This window comes from Equus przewalskii, chromosome 7 (genome assembly GCF_037783145.1).
Source record: "Equus przewalskii isolate Varuska chromosome 7, EquPr2, whole genome shotgun sequence".
Taxonomy (NCBI): domain Eukaryota; kingdom Metazoa; phylum Chordata; class Mammalia; order Perissodactyla; family Equidae; genus Equus; species Equus przewalskii.
Window position 1 is genome coordinate 90,980,534 of NC_091837.1, and position 19,417 is coordinate 90,999,950.

Here is a 19,417-nt window from a genome sequence, read left to right on the forward strand (position 1 = left end):
CTCAGGGCCAATCTTCCTCACACACACACACACACACAAAACTACTATCATCTTCCTCATCAATCCATTTTCCCTTATTCAGGCTAAACATTCATGGTTCTGTTATCTATTCTTCATATGACAGTTTCTAGATTTTATGTCATCATTCTCTTGAAATTCTTTGGCTTGGCGATGTCCCACTTAATGTGTACTTATCAGAACTGGACACCAAAATAAGAGCTAATTAGATAATAATAATAGCTTAGATTTAGTGAGTGTTTTCCATGTGTGAGAAATTGTTCTAAGCATTAGACAGATCCACGATTTAAATTTCAGAACAATTCCACAACAAGACCAGGAAGCAGAGGCACAGAGAGTTAAGTAACCTGCTGATGGCTGTATGGCTAGTAAGTGGAAGTTGAAACCAGGCAGACTCGCTCTAGGAATTATGTTGTTAACAACGCTACTAGGACTGTGTGCTGCTCTACTTCCGTTCTATTTAAACTAATATTAATAAAATATTTCATTGAGTTAAGGAATGAACTGTACATTTGAAAATCTCTATCCTGCAAAAGACATAGCAAAAGAAGTAAAGGCAAAATGGAACCAAATGGAAATAGAGACAGTCAGTGAGAGAAGAAAATTATAAGGAAAATTTAGTGAATGGCCATAGAGAAAAGAAGAGATATCACATCAATGAAAATATAGACAAGATGCTCTAAAATTAGAGTAGTGAACATGAGCTCTCATGAATAAAAAATGTAGTAACCCAAATAAAAATTAAGTTGAAAGGTTGGGAGATCAATCAAGGATATTTTCCTAGAAGTCAACACAAGTATGGACAATGTGAGATAAGTAATAATAAGAAAAATAGAGCAGAATTAATCCACAAGGACTAATTTCTAACAAACAGGAATTTTTTTAAAAATTCCGGCATTGAAGAACATGAAAATCCAGAGAAAGCATTCCATGAATACTAAGAACAATGTTGGAATAAGACTACAACACCAAGGATAAAGAAATTCCTATATGCTTTGAGAAAGAGAGAGACAGACCAGCCTGGTAACATGATGGCTCATAAGAATCAAGATGGCATGAGACTTCTCAACTTGGATTTCTATACCCAGTCAAATTACCATCAAATGAAAGAATAAGATGACATTTTCAGACATATACACTCATAAAATTTACTTCCTATGTATTCTTTTTCAGGAAGCAATGGAAAAAGTGCTCTGCCCAAACAATGGAATAAACCAAGAAAGAGAATAGCATGATAATCAACACAGAAAAGGAATTAATAGGGGCTGACCCCATGGCCAAGTGCTTAAGTTCACGCACTCCGCTCCAGGAGGCCCAGTGTTTCGTCGGTTCGAATCCTGGGTGCAGACATGGCACTGCTCATCAAACCACGCTGAGGCAGCGTCCCACATGCCACAACTAGAAGAACCCACAACTAAAATATACAACTATGTACCAGGGACTTTGGGGAAGAAAAAGGAAAAAAATAAAATCTTTTAAAAAAAAAGGAATTAATAGAATGACTACAAAGCAAGTCCTAGGATGACAGCTGCACAAGCAAGCCTGGAAAACAAATAGTCCAGCCTGGAGTGGGGGTGGATGGCTCACAGCGGGTGTCAAAGGGCAGATCAACAGGGATGTCTTCTGGAAAAAGAATACTGATAGTTGATGGGGAAAATTGTATAGATAATATTGAGCCGGATACTCATGAAAAAACTAAGCAAGTGAGAAAAAGGAGCATTTATTAACTCCAGGGAAAACTAAAACTTGTAGAAGAAAGGAAGTGCAAATATAGTATCCCCCTAGACTCAGTAGTAAACAATATTTTCATAGTCATAATAATGAAAGTTCAGACAATGGATTTAACCCCAAAATTATGATAGAATTATATTTGGAAGTATGAAGGGAGGGGGAGAAAGTTGTAAAAAGTTAATACCTTCATTTACCATAATAAAAAGCCAAGAAAATTTAAAATTTATGCACCAAATAACAGTGCATCATATTACTTAGGAATATGGAGGTAAATATCAGAATAAACAGCTAAAAGAGTTGAAAGTAGATACCATTGAAAAGCAGAAAGAGACAGAATGGCTGCTACCACTGGGGACAGTTGGTGTTGCAAATCTTAAAGCCTATTTGTCTTTTTTTCTTTTCCTTTTTTTTTAAAGGTTCGCATCTGAGCTAACAACTGCTGTCAATCTTCTTTTTTTCCTCTGCTTTTCCTCCCCCAAATCCCCCCCGTACATAGTTGTATATTTTTAGTTGTAGGTCCTTCTAGGTGTGGCATGTGAGACACCCCCTCACAGTGGCCTGATGAGCGGTGCCATGTCGGCAACCAGGATCCGAACCAGTGAAACCCTGGGCCGCTGAAGCAGAGCACGCGAACTTAACCACTCGGCCACAGGGCCGGCCCTGTCTTTTTTTCTTTAGATTTATTGAGATATAATTGACATGCAGCACTGTATAAGTTTAGGGCACACAATACAATGATTTGACTTACATACATTATGAAAAGATTACCACAATAAGTTTAGTTAACATCTATCATGTCTTGTAGATACAGAAAAGAAAAAGAAAAAAAAACGTGTTTTCCTTGTAATGAGAACTCTTGGGATCTACTCTCTTAACAACTTTCACATGTATCATATGTCACTTTAAAAAATTGTTAACTCAAAGATAAAAGACACCATTAGACCAAAAAATAAAAGAAAATCTCAAGGCATATGAACATTGTAAATTCCTGGTTGCGTATTTGACCAAGAGTTCCAGACTCTGAATCGTTTTACATTCCTATGGATTGCTGTCATCACATTTGACAGGTATTGTGAGCATTATCATAGTTTTGGCATTTAACAGACGAAAGAGAGTAACTTTTAAAAATTCACATTGTTGAGGTGCTGGTGAAGATGAGCGATTTTATATGCTCATTCACCAGTTAATGTCTTTTTCTGTGAACTCTCTGTTCCACTCTTTTGCCTATTGGAGTCTCACGCACTTCTCATTGACCAAAAAGGGTCTTTCACATCGTAAGATGATTGGCTTGTTGGCCAGTATTTTTATCAGATAATTATTTAGCTTTACATTTTCATACTTTAAAACATTTTTTATGTGGCCGAAACTTTTTTTGTAATTCTTTCAACTATGTGGTGAGCTGTATTCAGAGAGTAAATAAGCCTGCACTTAAAAATCAAAACCAGCAGTGTTATTCTGCCCTTTCCCTGAAGTTCCTGCCTTCTTTCTGCCCCTTGGCTTCCCATATCTGACTCTGATATTCCACCTCAGCCCCGTTTGTGCAGCTAGGGCCACAAAGCTCTGTTTTTCCTAATCCATCATCCCCTCCACCCCTGTCCCTCCTGTTTCCCTGGGGCCTTGCTCAGTGAGAGTCACCTGGCAAACCAGCTCCTGGGAACTGTTGATGCGAGGTAATGACTCCATGGGGTATTCTCAGGTCACACATTCACTTTTGAGCATGTGTATTCAAAACTCAATCTCAAGGCCAGCATTTACATGGAAGGGACCAGCACACAGACCTGATTTCCTCAGCCTTCAAAGGAGGTCATACCCTCTCCACGGTCATTCCATGGCCAGTTGAGAGTCGATGGGCAGAGGACATGTTGTCCTGGCATGGCACCATTTTCAGTAGCTTCTGACACTGCTGCTTATGGAGATGTGACTCTGACTGGTCATGGGCAGCTATGGCTCACTCAGCTCTGTGGGGAGAGGAAATTGTCTGGAAGGGGTGAGATTACGGAGGAAGCTCACTTTTCCTCACATAACCCTCCGGAGTCCTGTGGATTCCAGCTCATACCACATTCTGGATTTCCCTGAATTGGCCTATGGTTTGCATCAGTATTACTCAAGCTTTTAAACTAGAAAGCAATATACAAATATTAATACTTTTAAAAATATTGCTCTTACAAACAATGACTTTATTTTAATATATAATCTATAAATTATGTTATATTAATTACATGTAATGAATTAAAATAATATAATTATATAATAAAATATAAAAATTATAAAATATAATTTTAATAATTATATTATTGAGTTTATGTGATTTTATTATATAATTAATATTATGTAGTATGTAATTATTACATAATTATTTTTACATAATTAATTATAAATCTATATAGTAAACAAATGGGTGCACTTTATTACAAAAATATCAACTCGTATAAGCACAGACATAGCTAAAGTATTGGTAAATTTCCCCCAAACGATGCTTAGGTCATTTAACATTTAAATCAAGCACATGGTATGAATCCCTTTAAAACACGCTTTTGCTGAAGTAATTGTGCACATACATGATTAGAGTCCTTTCTTTCTGTTGACTGATCACACCAGTGAAATGTGAAATGAGTTGTTTGACTGACTGGACTTTTAGAAATCAAATGGGATAGGCACAGGGTTTGGAGAAAAGCCAGGTCTTACGTACAGCAGTATTCTACAGTGCAGGGACGGCCACTTTCAGATGGCTTTGGGTCTGGGCTGCCCGTGGCCGTGTGTGATGCTGTCGGTGACGGGCCCTGAGATCCCCCACAAGCCCCGGAGCGGGCGGTGCTTCAGTGGACCAGTTGACCCATCTCTACCACAGACACACGGCACAAAGCACACTGAGAGGTCGTGAAGCTCAGTTAATATTTAAAACATTTTGATGCTCAGGTAAAAGGGGATTCAAGTTGTCACCAATTAGTAGGAAAAGACTAATTATTATACAGACCTATGATCTTTTATAAGTAGAAACATTAAAGGAATCTAAAAGCTGTCACTTTTTATGAAAGAGCAGATGGCCTGAATTAGACCCCTAACATATAATGAGTGTGAGTGTGTCTGTCCAGGTCTGGATGCAGATGATCCAGATCTAGATCTAGACAACTGAACAGGAACACTTTTAAGGGCTGTTGGGGGAGGGGAGAGAAGAGAATGGAAAACACACTGTCGATGTCCTTTGAGTCATTCTATTCAGTACTATCTATAGGGATTGATCCAGAAAAAGCAGTGCCTTCTGTTCCAGAATTTAACTACTTGGAAATATGTTTAAATTATCATATTTCAATAAAATTCACAGTTTAGGCAGTAGAGACTTCCTGAGTCCCTCCTCTGGGCCAGACACTCAGCTACTATGATGAACAAGCCACAGCACTGGCTCTTCAGGAGCTGACAGTCCAGTGGAAGGAGCCAGGTATATAAATAGGGCTGTTACCCTACACCCCAATTTTCTACCTTATCACCCCATCACCACTAAATTAGCATCTGGTTCTTGGAAGGAGTAGTTTGTCTCATGTCAGCTCCTGAGTTTTCTCCTTATTGGTCGTGTTCCTCCCCAAACCCCTAAGTCAAAGGCCACCACTGCCTTTGCTGCAGCTCATCTCCTGAAACCCCCCAAAGGGCTCCACATACAATTATGGAGATTGTGTAAGGCACCCTTTGGGGACATAGACTACTGTAGGTTCACAAGGTGACTAAGGGAACTTCATGTAGGAGAAAACATGGCAGGCTAAGTCTGGCTTTTCCCAAAGGCAAAAGAAAACTTTTTGCAAAGAAGTTCAAATCTTTGTAACCCTCCCAAGCATCTCCCCAAGAAACTTGAAGAACACCCGTGTCCTTTGCTAAAGCAATTATCTTCTAGTTGGGACTGGGGACTGGGGTGATGGCTGAGGGAGCCTCCTTCCCCTGAGAGATCTAGCTGGTGCTTTGCCATTTAAGGCTGATCTTTGAGGTCTCTATGGCAGTCTGAAGTGAGAGTGGTCCTCATCACTCTTCCAGGTCTTCTGGAGGAAACCTTTGATTCAAACACACACACACACACACACACACACACACACACACACAAACAGGCACACACATACACCACCTGTTTCCTTTGCCCTTAGACACAGGAATTCTTAAGCACGGGGTCATCAATGCTTGTTTCCCAGAGCAAACCCCTAGGGACTGGAGGAGGGTGATGAGTGAAGGGAGTAGCTAGTCTTCCAAATAAAGCAGGAACAAGCGATAATAGCCACGGGACTGTGGCCTTTGGGGAGAGGGACTGGATTAAACTGTCTGCTTTGAAGGTAAATTGTCTGACTGAATTAGATAAGGTTTTTTTCCAATTTGGTTTGCAAATATAGTGACAGGAACATTTTTGTTTGAGTTTACTCCACAATCTCAATAGTCATAGATTATCTACAAACAGGTTCAGATACTTAGGAATAAGGATTTTGGGTAATAAAGATTCTTTTCATTGAGTGTGGGGTAGTAACTAGGAACAAGAAGAAGAAGCATGCTAAAGTGGTGGGATGATTCAGCATGGGAGAAATAGTGAACCTTCTGTAAACCTGAGGATCTTTTCTTGACTCAGCAGCAAGAACTGGTGTCTTAGCACTTTTTTGCCAGAGTTACTAATGACCCATTATAAAAGAACAACTGAGGTTGATTATTTATCACGAAGGGATTTCTGTGTGTAGATAGAGCAGCATTTGCTCGATTGAGCCTCTCTCAGTCCTAATCCAGCGCAAAGGCACTGCTTGGCCTGGAGAGGGGTGTGGCGTGCCCTGAGGAAGCTGGACAGAATCTTCTTCCCTCGAACCACGTGTTCATTCATCTAGTTTCTGCTCTGCTCACTCTTCCACTAGTCTGTTTTCTCCACTAATGGCCTGCCCCACCTCTCTCTCTCTCCCAACACTTTCTATTCTCCATTCATATGGCAGACAGAAGATGCTGTGCATAATGGAGCCCAGTTCGTGAACACAGGTCTCTCCTGGTCAGAGGGGAACTTCTCCTGTTTTCTTTTATTCTCCTTTTGTCCCTCTTTTCAGAATTTTAGCCAATTACCTCTTTTTGCTCCTCACCTTCTGTGACAAGTCCACTGAGCTTCTTAGTTTTAAGACAATAAGGGGGATTTGTTCCTGTAAACTCTTTGGTTAAAAAAAAATGAAAAGAAAATGAAAAACAGTTCTGTCAGAGATGGAAGTACAGGTAAGATCTGAAGCTCGTCACCGCTGGGCAGTTCCAGTTCACTGGGGGCTCTGTAAGTGACCTGAGAGGAGACATATTTAGCAGTTAAAAGTATTTTTAGGAGACCTTAAAATAGAGCCAAAGAATAAATCTAACAGAAACAAGAAAAGGAGAACTTGGATTCTGGGATACCCTGTGGTTCTTGAAATGTGAATAAAATTACTTCCTGAAAAAGCTCAAAAAGGTTGTTAATCATTCTCTTCTCAGTCACCATGTTCAGCAGGGTCTCAGGTGCCTGTCTGACAAATAGCTCCATGGGCGTGAGTGATCCAAATGAGGCACAAATCTTTACACACTTCCTACGTGTCAAAACAGCCTGCAAGATTTTAAAGAAACGTCCTCGCTTGACAGCTCCCGTCAGTAGGCCCTGGGACCATGCGGGGACCCGACACGTTAGGTGGACCTGTTCCAGCTACTCCATTCTTTCCTTTTTCATTCCCTTTCTTTTCCTCTCTCTTTTTAATTGTGTATTTTATATGTTACCACCTTCATAACTCTAATGTTCTTGGTGGTCAAATGTTACTGAAATCAGGATCCTGAGAGTAGTTCAAGAAATAGTGTAAGTGGGAGTGCAAGAAAGGTTCTTCAACGGATGTGTTGAGTCCAGCACACTTTTATCTTATCAGTTGGTTTCTTCTTCCTTGAGAGAAGGAGGGGAATAGCTTGAATGAAAAGTACATAGACCAACTTGCTATAATGTGTCATCTTAGAAGTTGACTTTAGACAGATAAAGTTGAAGTCGTATGTGAACACATAGTACACCAATTCCTTCCCTAACCCTTCTATTAGGGCTCACTGTGCCCTCACCATGTGATGGTCATTGTGTTTTTGTGCTATGCTCCATGAGAGCTATCAGCTGCATATAACCACCTCCTTTTCAGATATTTAAAATCTACCAGTGGGAACAAGTATGTACACAAATAACTTTATTACTAAGTGGAAGGTAATGTCCCTGTAAAGATATAAATAAAGCTCTTGAGTGTTCTTAGGAGAAAAAGATCAGATCTAACTAGAGGAATGTGAGGAATTCATGCAGGAATGGATTTTCCACTCCAAATGATTTCTCAAGAACTACTAAGCCTCCAGCAGCTAGAGATTCGTAAGAGGTCATTCCAAAGCTATGGGAATTGTGCCTGGAAAGCCAATAATGTGGTACGGTTTAGGTGTATTTGGGAAATGTTCATGTAGGCTCACTGAGATGTTCCAGGAGACATTTATGGATAAAAGACAATGAAGAAGACACAGATCCTGTCCGTGGAGAGCGTCCAGTCTGGTGTGGGACATGATGAATAAAAAACAATGTTTGCTACAGTGTTAGAAGTGCTGTATTAGAGGCACATACAAGGGAGGAGGAGGAGGAGTCAGAGAAGGCAGTAAAGACTGGTCCTGAAAGAGACAGACAATTTTATTAACCTGCATGAATTACAGGGGAAACTAGAGTTTATACAGAGATACAGAGATGTGAAATGCACATCCTGTTGAGCAAATTGTAAGATTCAGTGGCTAGAGCGTGTGGGACAGGACGAGCCAGGAGGGGCAAGAAATGAAAGTCCAGATAATTAGGTTAGGGAAGGACCTTGAAGGCCAAGGAAAAGAATTTGGATTTATTTGCCAGGCAACAAAGGCTTCTGAGTGAGGAAATAAAATAATCATACAAAATTATATAAGTAAATACTTTTTTCTTTAACCAAAATAAAACACAGAACCTCCTCTCCTAAAGACTATGGAATACCAAAGAATAGACAGACATACAAATCCAAATAATCTGGTGAATAGGGCAGTTAAAAATTTTTCATAATGGTCAAGGGCAAGGACAGCCCTGAGCTCCTAGGATTTTAAGATACATGAGAGCGCCAATGTCTGTGTTCATCACCAAGCCCCAAGTGTTCAATTAAAATTTGTTGAAAAAGTGAAGGAAATATCGGATAAGTGAGTGAAACAATGAAAATGACCCCCAAATAATTTCAATCTTTATGAAAGGAGGAAGAACAAGGAAGACCAGTGCCCTCCAGCTTTGCGTAGACAGCTTCTACATGAGAAGGAGGGAATCAATCCTACATCTTGTGTTCTCCTTGGATGAGTCAATAACTAAATGGTAGTAAAAAGAATATGTCCCAAAGTCAGGGGAAAACAAGAGGTACCATTCCTAGTGAGCACACTTCCTGTGGACTTTCAACACATGTGCACAACACATAGGTAGGAATGAAGAGATGACAGGATGCTGTAATTGGTGAAACTGAGAGCAACAAACGTACTCATCTTGGTTACATGATAAAAATGACTATAGGAGGGATGAAAACTAACACTCCATAGCAGAATAAATATCGAGTAGTTAATTAACAGTTTCAGCAGAAGTGATATGTAAATACACATACTTACTAAGGAAAACAATGTAGGAAATCCTATTATCTGTTTAATATCTGTGACCTCTTTAAAGCTAGAAACCACATATTTGATGTCTTTGGTTCCTAGCACTGAGCACACTGCCTTAGTAGGCTAGCAGGCTCTCAAAAAATAAATACTAAATGCAAATGAATATACTCAGATGCCCCTTCAAGTGTCTGCATCCATCACCTTCCTCCAGGGTGTGAAGGTGGTGTGGTCTACCCACCATCACCTGCCATCACCCAGGGGGACCTCAGGAGACCATCCTTCCTCTGGAGCCCACCTGTCATTTCAAGGTTATGACAGTAAGGTGGCAATTTTTTACGAGATTTTCTCCTTCTTTCCTTTTACTGTTTCGAGGATCGCTAGGGTGGCCATAAAAACAAGAGCCTGATAGCTCTGGAGAGAGCCAGGATGAGGGCAGGGCAGGTTGTACAAGCCCTTCCACAAATGCTCTGCCAGGCCCCTGCCTTGTGTGCGCAACACCTCAAAGCTGACTTAAACGCATCCCACTGTTCCAGGATGGCTGCCTTTCCAGACTGTAGACTGCTGCTGGGGCAACTTGCCAAATGCTGCTCCTGGTCTGAGAAGGTTAACCAGTGTCCATGCTGCATGGGAATGAGCCTGCAGAATCAATGCCTATCGACACTGAGATTTCACTTGGATCTAACTCTGCCAGATAAAGCAGTAAGAGGCGTGAAATCCAGCAGTTCACCTGAGAACAAATTTCATGCCGGTAAATTCTAATCTTTGCTATTGGCAGTGTTGTTCAGCTCTGCAAAGGCTGCCCCGCCTTCTGCCCTTTCCCAGCCTGGAAAGCAAAGCCAGCTTGGGTCACACCTGTCCTGGTGGCAGAATCCATTGTGTGTCACGGCCTCCCCTCCATGTCAGCACAAATATCCTTTAAGCCAAAACTTTCCTCTTACCATTTCCATGACGGAATCATTTCATCTGTAATAATTTTCCATCAGAGGCTGGAGAGGAGGCTGCTGGAGTTTACCTGCTGTTCAAACCAGGCACGGTGGAGAGAGACCATTTTTCTTTGTATTTGAAACCACCAGGAGGATGAAAATGCCCCATCAATACAGCCAATCAGGAGTATTTTATATCTATTGCTGCAGTGAGAAAGCCCACCTGTAACAAAATAGAAGAGGGATGCAAAGAAATAAGAAGCAAAAAATAAAGAAGAGAAGGAAGAAAGATTTAGAGAAAAAAGGGAGCAGGAATAGTCAATCCTTCCTGTCGAAATGCTCTGTGGTTTATAGCAAAATAGTGCTTTGCACAGCGGGGGTTATTTGTCAAGGGTTAAATGTCACTCAAATCACGCCCGTTATGAACTGGAAAGTGTGTACGTGTGTATGCGTGTGTGTGTGTGTCTGGAAGGATCGAGATGTGACGCTACTTTCTTATGCATTTCAAATGGAGCCACGCTGGCCTGGAGATGACCTGCCACACGATTTTTAAATTATCTCTGAGCGCGCTCCGCTTGTTTTGGAAATGCTCTAAATAAAAATAATGGACTGTCTTTTAATAAGTCTCATTGTGAGGATTCCACATAGCAAACCACGCAGCGCAGCTTGGAGGCAAACATCGGGCATGTGTGATCTCGCTGGAAGAGAGACAAATGGTGATGCGAGGAACTCCATCGAGGGACTGCTGACAAGAAAATGGCATTTGCAAACTGACCCATCTGTCAGGGTGGAGAATATTGGCACCTGTCATGCAATTTCAGTCATGACTTTTAATAAAGCTGCTTTCCCTTAGGTAAAATTGGAACTTGACTGTAATGTTAGCTGCGAGCACGTCTTGTTTTCCCCTTCAGAGCGCTTTTGTACGTGAGGCGGTTCAAATGAGTCTTAAAGCCAAAGTAATGATGTTTACCAGCTTTTCCCCTGTTCTCCCCAGAACTCTGGATTTGAAAAAGATGTTGCACTGAGTTTTCTTTTTTTTTCTTTCTTTCTTTTGCAAAATGTCTCCTTTTGCCAATGAATGCTGGTTTCGGCATAGACTTTCATACGGTTCGGCTCACCCTTCTCCCCACCATCCCTGACCTCCCTCTCCCCCTCGCCTCCGCCTCTGACTGGGTTGTTTCAGTGAATTTAGCCCAAGGAAGTATGTATATAATAAAAACTCGATTGGGATTTGTTGGCTGTCAGTCAATAAATCAGTCAGAGTTTAATTACCAGGCAAGTGATGGGCTGTGGTGACAGGCACCAGCTCCGGTGGAGAGGATTTCTTTTGGGGCAACCACTACAGAAAAAAAAAAAAAAAAACTAAAAATGAGGTTACTTTGCATGTGTGTGTGTGTGGAGAGAGAGAGAGAGACAGACAGACAGACACAAGGAGAAGCTAAGAGACAAAATCGAAAAGCAAAAAGTTGAGTGCAAAAGCCAAAGAGAAATGAAAAGTTAAGGAACTCCACTGCTGCCGTCAACCCTATCGAAACTGGAAATCTCACTTCCTACCAAAACTATCGGAAAGAATTACTGTATAAAAAATGACATAATGTGTTAAATGCTGTTTCACACAGTAGGAATCAAGTGTGTTTTCTCCCTTATTAACTTCCCACAAACAATGAACCATTTCTTTCCCACCCCTCCCAGCGCCCAAACACCACTTTGGAGCAAGATTCCAGGTTGAGAGACCCTACTACAGATTCAGGATTATTGGGGCGGGGAGGGGAGGGCGGGGGGAATATTCTTGTCTTTTTTTCTAAAGGCAATTCACACTCAACATAGATTTTATTTTTGACTAGTTATAGGAAATGTCATCTTCTACCTGTCATGTGTCATGAAGCTGTATGTGAAGATGCAGGGTATTTTGACTGAAGGGATGTTCTATTTTCTTTTCACTGTTCTCCAGTGGTATGTCTCAGTTTGTTTATTTGAAATTCTTAGATCATTTTAAGGAATTGTGGGGATCTTTGACTCAAGGTAGTATATCCACTACTCAGAGAACCCCTCTCGGCTGGAGTAGGAGAGGAAGGGAGGCATCGGGCTGTGCTGAGAATCTGGGATGGTGGAGGAGGCCCAGAGTATAGATCCTTTCCTAGAATTTAAATTCCATTGAATTTTACCAGAGTATCCTGGATCTTTTCCTCCTTTCTGGAATTCTTTTAGAATTATACAAAAGCATGAGATTTTTATAAATATATCATAAAGGTTTAAGACAAAAAAGATCAGGCAGGATGAGCTGTGAAGATATATGAAAAAAAATTATACACAGCACCAAAGCAAAATCAGCAGGCTTTTGGCTTTTGCCAATTCTTTGTGAAGAAAATATTTGGCATTTTGCCTAAAATCTTAGCAGCAAACATCAGCCATTCAAGCTTAAATTGATATTGAAAAACAAAACCAAAAAGGAAAACAAGACAAAACAAAACCCTGCACCCCTGGGCCAGAAAATTGCCTGTGACCTGAGTCCTGGAAACCTATAAACTAGAGCCAATTCCCCCACTTCCATTTGCCCTGGGTTGAATCCTTTCTAGGCCTCAGTTTACCCAGCTTGCCGCTCAAATGCCAATGCTCTTGGGGACCAATAAATTCCTCTATGGTTTCAGTCCAGGTAGCAAGTGATCAATTTCAATAAACTTAAGAATGAGCAGGCTTTGTTTAAATGTCTGTTAAAACAAACTTTATGACTGCTTCAGTGCTGTATCAGATAGCCCACCATGTCCACATACCCCATAAAACACGTCACCAGGCTTCCCGAATATGTCAGGTTAAGAGAACCAGAATCTTTCCTGGAGCATTTCTGTTTTGAATGTCTCACCCCATATGAACAACCTTTAAGTCCAAACCTAATGGGACATTGTAACCAGAAGAACTAGAATTAGAAGAAATAATAGTGGTATTGTCTCAGAGAAAAAAGGAAGATCATGAAGTGGAAAAAATAAGCGAAATACTATTTTAAATTAGCCAAAAGGAGCTTCATTCTCTATGGTTTGACATTTTGCAGTGTCAAAAAACTGCCTGCGTTTTCAACCCATCAGGATTCTTACCTGCCGCAAAACTGCGATCAAAGGAAAGGCACAGACAATCATCCAGCCACAACTGGATTATAATCCAATGCTTACCAAGAAGGTAAGACAAACCTAAACACGCCTCAACAACAAAAAGACAGGCGGGTCCCTCTTTTAAGCCCACTATTTCTGTTGAGTATCATTTATGTACATCTTCAAATAAAAGAGAAAAGCAAACACTGAAACAGTTATTAAGTGTGGAGCTTTCCACTGCTTCCAAGCGATCACTATCATGGAGAGATGTCTACGGCAACTCTCTGTGCAACATCCCTCATTGCTGTTGTTGTTGAAATAACCATGGGGTTTCAGAAATGAGTAAAAATTAAACTACATCTTTATATTATCCTATTTTTAAAGATCTCCAGGAATGGGATTTTCACAAAAGGAATAACACTCTATTATGGTGCCCTAAAACCCTTCACCACTTTATATTCGAAGTGCTGCACTAGGAGCTTGTTTCCTCTTGTTCTCTTAAGAGAGAGAGGAGAGATTTCACTTATGTGCTGTTTTTTTAATTTTTATAGACCAGCTCACTAGCACAGGATGAAAGATTTGCACAAAAATGGGTGTGGAAGTCACTGTTGGCAACAAGTCCCTGCTGGCGGATTGTTCCCCGGCAGCAAGCTCCTTTGTGCCCAGCACTCCTGTTGTAGTTGTTAGCACACGCTCCTTCATTCACTCACACACGGATCCCTCGTTCATTGGGGCAGGCCACGCATTTTGACTAAAGACCTCCTTAAGCTCTAGGGAGATATTCAAAAAAAGGAAGGCAAGGCCCCTGCTTTAAAAGAGCTGGCCTTCTCATGGGGATAGACTGAAAACAACCAAACATGTAAGCAAGAGAAGCATCAGATGGTGATGAGTGTTATGTGGAAAATGAAAATAACACGCACTAGAAAGCTCCTTTGGTTTTCTGGTCAGGAAAGATCTCTCTGAAGAGGTGACATTGAAGCAAAGGAGCCAGGTGAGTGAAGGTCAAAGCAAGAACATTCCGGGCAGAGGGGACATCTTGGAACCTTGGGAAAGGAAATGAAGGCTGGCGTTTTTGAAGTGTAATGAACAAAGGCAATGTGACCGGAGACGAGTTAGGACAGGCAGGCGGGAGGAAGACCATGTAGGGTCTTGTACCCATGGCAGCAGTTTACATTTTCTGCTAGGTTTAACAGCAAGCTATTGTAGGGTTTCAGAATGAAGACTGACATGATTTGATTTGAGTTGAGTTTTAAAAGCATCACTCTAATGTCTATTTAAGTGGCCAAAAGTAGAAACAAGGAGACCAAAGAGGGGATATTGCAATGGTCCAGGCAAAAGATGGCTTGTGGCTTGGGCTGGGATGACTGTAAAGAGATGATGAGAAGTGGATAGATCCAGGACTTATCTTGAATTAGTCAACAGGAACTGCTGATGTATTGCATGATGCTGAGAGATAGTGAAGTATATCCTTCAGTATGAGCGGGCTATACTGTGTGACACACAGCACCAAAATCTTAATGGCTTAGAACAACTTAGATTAACTCCCCCTCCATGCTCCATGTCCATGGAAATTCAGCAGGGACTTTGTTCCACATTGTCCCCACTCAAAGACCCAGGTTGATGGAGACGCTGCACTTGGAATGTGGCTGCTTGCTGAATTAGGATTAAAAGAATACAGACAATCATGCACTGACTTGTAAATGCTTCCACACAATGGTGACACCTGTCACCTCTACTCACAGCTCATTGGCAAGGATCATTTGGTCAAGGGGAGGGAAAAGTAGAGTTATTCTCTGTGGAAAACAGTGGAGGGAAACCGGGTATTGGGGCACATAGCTAATATTGATCACAGGAGGTGTCAAGGGCAATGCCTCCATTTTTGATTTGAGTAATGGCATAGATGGGGCCGCCATTTCTTGACTGGGAGATGAGGGGAGGAGCTCTTGTAATCCTTCACCATGATTATAGCTGTTGGTTCAACACTCATCTTGCCAGAGACGGTGCAAGCTCCATACTCCCCAGGTCACTACTGTCCTAGACTCTATGAACCCAGCACCATGACTGGAGTATAATATTTGGTGATTTTATGAATGAATTAATGAAGCAAAGAATAAGTCATTAAGCCTTTTTTTTTTTTTCACTTTCCAAGGGTGGCAAACGATTGTATTTTCAACCTTCCTGTCTGAAGTCAACCCAGAAGTCCACATTTAAGCCTGTATTATAAGCCAGGGCTCAGCTGCATGGGCTGATTCACACAGGAGGGGTTAACAGCTACATACTTTCCCTGGCCGACATTTGGCTGTGATGAAGTTTCGTGCTCTAGTTCCTGATACCTCCATGAGTTTTGGCAACTTATCTGAATGCTTCAGATTACCTTCCTGGTCACCAGCTGACTTCTCAGTTTTTGAGTTAGCTGCACTTTCAACTCCAGCTAAGGGACACTTTGGTCAGCCAAGGCATTCTGACACTATCCTATGAGCCATTGGAGGTATGGACCATTTTCAAGTCAAGAATTGGCATGAACTGTGTGCTGACTGGAAACTCCTGAGGGCTGGTGCTATATTCCTTGAATCTAAACATTCCCAACACCAATCAGAGTAATGGTCACACATAGGCACACAATAAAAACTTGACATGTGAATTACTGAGCAAATGAATGAACACATAGATGATTGAATGAGGTTTAAAAAGATTAATGTTGTGGCAGTAGCAGGTTTAATTGGAGGAGGTACAAGCTTGTGGCAGAAAAACAAGCCCTGTTGGAAGAGTCTAGAGGTGAATTTATAATACCCAGATACCGTCTGTCTCAGTTCAGTGAGTCCCTGGCTGAAGATGAGTGATATTTAAAATTGCAACTCAATATTCCTTCTGATTCAATGTCAGTGCGACTTGTTAGAAAGACACAGGGCAAGATTTAAAGAAATAACTTGTAAAAAATTTATATAGAGAGATAAAGTTATGTCATCAGAATTACTAATACCTGACTCCCCATGCAACAGTAACTCTGAATTCCAACACTATATAATTTGATCTAATGAAAACATGCATTGAGTACAACTTTAAGATGATAACGCTTATGGTTTTCAAACCCTTTTTAAATCTGTGATATCAATTTAGGCACCTGCTCAAGACACCCAAACCACACTTTTGGCATATAGGAATACTAAAATCCACTTAATTTTCCAGTGGTATATTAACGTGGAGTTGTTTACTTGCAAGAACAGAAACACAACTAAACTAGCTTAGAGGAATGCAAGTGCTCATATGAACAAACCACAAGCAGGACAGGACACAGCTGGAAAGGTTGTGTGCAGCTGAGCTTTGAGGATGGCTGAGACCAGGTTCTCACACACCATCAGCTTCTCTCCTTGTCTCCCACTCAAGTCCACTTCCTTCTGTATGTTGACTCTGTTCCTTCACACGACAGATCAGCTTCCTTCACAGTAAGGAAGACACGGCAGCCAACAGCTCTAGACTCTGATGTCTCCTCTAGGGAGGAACTCAATCCCTTTTCCAAGCTCTAATTGGATGGCAAAGCAAGATGCAGATCATCTGTCACCTGGAGATGAGAGGGAAAGTGATTGGCAGCTTTTACTGAAACCACAGGGCTGTGGCTCTTGATCAGTGGTAGGAGCAGCTCTCTGAAGAAGAATGGGGTTGTTTCCAGCTGAAGAGAGCCTAGGCACTCATTCTTCCACCGTCTCTCTATGCTGTAAACCTTCAGGAGGCTGCTGCTGCTGCTGTTTACTCTGCTGGGGTTGTTTTTTATTTTTAACCCCCACTGTATGAGTGAGAGAATGAGCGTGTATTCGCTTGTTCAGGCTGCCATAACAAAGCACCGCAAACTGGGTGGCTTCAACAACACAGATTTATTCTCTTACAGCACTAGAGGCTGGAAGTCCAAGATCATGGTTTAAGCAGATTTGGTTCCTTCTGACGCTGTGAGTGAGAACCTGTTCCAGGTCTTTCTCCTAGTTTCTGGTGGTTTGCTGGCAATCTTTGGTGTTCCTGGGCTTGTAGATACACCCCCTTGATCTTTGCCTACATCTTCACCTGGCACTCTCCTTATGTGCATACACATCCAAATTTCCCCTTCTTATAAGGACACCAGTCATATTGGATTGGGGCCCACTCTTGTGACCTCATTTAAACTGAACCTCTGCAAAGACCATGTCTCCAAATAAGGTCCCACTCTGAGGAGCTAGGAGTTAGAAGGGCAACATATCCTTTATGGGGGGAGGGGGGACACAATTCAACCCATTACAGAGGGCGAGGACATTTTTGCTCAATAAAATGGGTGGACTTCCTGAGAGTGAACATCATTCAGTCTCTAACTCAGTTCTTCTTAAATCCCTTTCACTTGCTAATTTCTTGTGTTCTTAGCATTGCTATCTGTGTTTTAGGAGTTTTTTTTTTTTTAACCAAAGTTAAAATTGTCTATTTGCATTTAACTCTGGCAATACAAATGTAAACAACTTTACTTTTCTTGACTGTTAGCCAAATAATAAGTAATTACACATTTTTTATTGTAGACCTATGGACAATCAACATACAAATTCTTTATTTAGAATTTTTTCAACCAAATTAGTTTTTCTTTAGAATATTTCTCAAAAGGAACATTGGCTACTTCCCCATCTAGTTACTAAAATAATTCTCAATAAACGCAATCACTACAGTATAATATATTAAAACTGTTTCATATATTGCGGTAATCAAGTACTGGATCCCTTTTGAACGTTATGTCTTGCATGTTACATCACAATAGGTATTAAAGAAAGAGGTTAAGGGAAAAAATGAATGACTAATAAGCGGTATTATTCATTGTTATAATTTGTGAAGGGGAGAAAATTCGGTTTTCAAATGAAAAGGTATCACAATCAAGGATTAATCTGAAATTTTGTTTTAAAATAGTGTCATTTTTTGCCCTGGTCTGTGAAATCATTTGTGCCCTCAGATGAGCCACTGGGAAGACTTGCTGGAGTCTCTGAGCGGAGGAATTCCTGGACACCCAGCTGACCCATTCTGGACTCTCATAAAATGTTGTATTAGTTGGCATTTATTTGGGGAAGGCAGTGATGGCTTCTACTGGTGTATGCTGCTTGTGTACGTGTAAACACGGCTGTGTCTTTCCTTTATTCTGTGAGTGACAGTGGAAAAAAGTGTGTTCTGGATGTACTGACATCAATATATTGTTACAACATGAGTAACAAGACAGCCCGCTGACAGATGGGGCTGCTCCAGTTATAATGCTCGCAGCCTCCTTTCTTCTACACTCGAGGGCGGGTTTGCACGCTGCGTGCTGGGGACAAACATGGTGGGAACTGATACTTAGTAATGACACATTATGTACTACAGGTTTTCCCTGTGCGTGTGCCCTCATGTTCCCGTCCCAGCATCAGGGACCGGCAACACACTCCATTCGGCAGCATTGTCCAACCTTACCTCCCACTGGAGTCTTGGAGAACAGACCCACCCATTGTGTTTGCACACACCCAGATGCTCACGAGGAAATGCCACTAACTCAGTAGGGTACTATTAGGTCCCGGAGAATCCAAACCCAAAGATGTGAAACTGTTTTTAACAGCTTATTTTTACTTCCAGGTTTTACTGTATGTATTCCTTCCATTTCAGTGTCAAGCTCAAACACATTTTTTGTTTCAAATCACATCTGCTATAATTTCATCAGAACCAGCACCAGATATAAGGACGTGCTTTCTCTTCCTTCCTTCCCCCTTGTACGCATGTGTGATCGTCGGAGTGGATACAGTGGAAGGTGAAGAAGAAGCCTACCAGGATCTCTTGAACCACATATATAATAACACTGCCTGTGGATGACCCTGCTCTTCCAGGCAGCAAAAGCATTCATGACCTGGAAGGGCACAAAGTAAGCCATTTTCCCAACAGTTTCCCAAGCAGCAATACACAGACAAAGAGGTCAGGTCTGGTGGCCCCTCTAGCATACGAACGCCTGTTTATGAAGACACTTAGCGTGGATTTAATAAGTTCACCGCAAAGCTCCAGGGGCGCCTGTCTCTT

The 19,417-nt window shown here is 41.4% G+C and overlaps 2 long non-coding RNA genes across 6 annotated transcripts; one reads left to right on the forward strand and one right to left on the reverse strand.

Annotated features, from left to right (window-relative positions):
• Positions 1-1,158: 1,158 nt before the first annotated feature.
• On the forward strand, positions 1,159-16,941 carry LOC139084886 (uncharacterized). Its single transcript, XR_011542826.1, has 2 exons — positions 1,159-4,841; positions 5,947-16,941. It is a non-coding gene; the product is annotated as an uncharacterized lncRNA (long non-coding RNA).
• LOC139084882 (uncharacterized) lies at positions 4,134-18,417 on the reverse strand. Of its 5 annotated transcripts, none has more exons than XR_011542819.1 (4): positions 16,735-18,417; positions 11,571-11,637; positions 10,314-10,521; positions 4,134-7,024 (listed from the first exon to the last, which is right to left on the reverse strand). It is a non-coding gene; the product is annotated as an uncharacterized lncRNA (long non-coding RNA). The 5 variants fall into 5 exon arrangements; XR_011542821.1 differs by having other exon boundaries at positions 4,134-7,642; XR_011542822.1 differs by lacking the exon at positions 11,571-11,637.
• Positions 18,418-19,417: the final 1,000 nt, after the last annotated feature.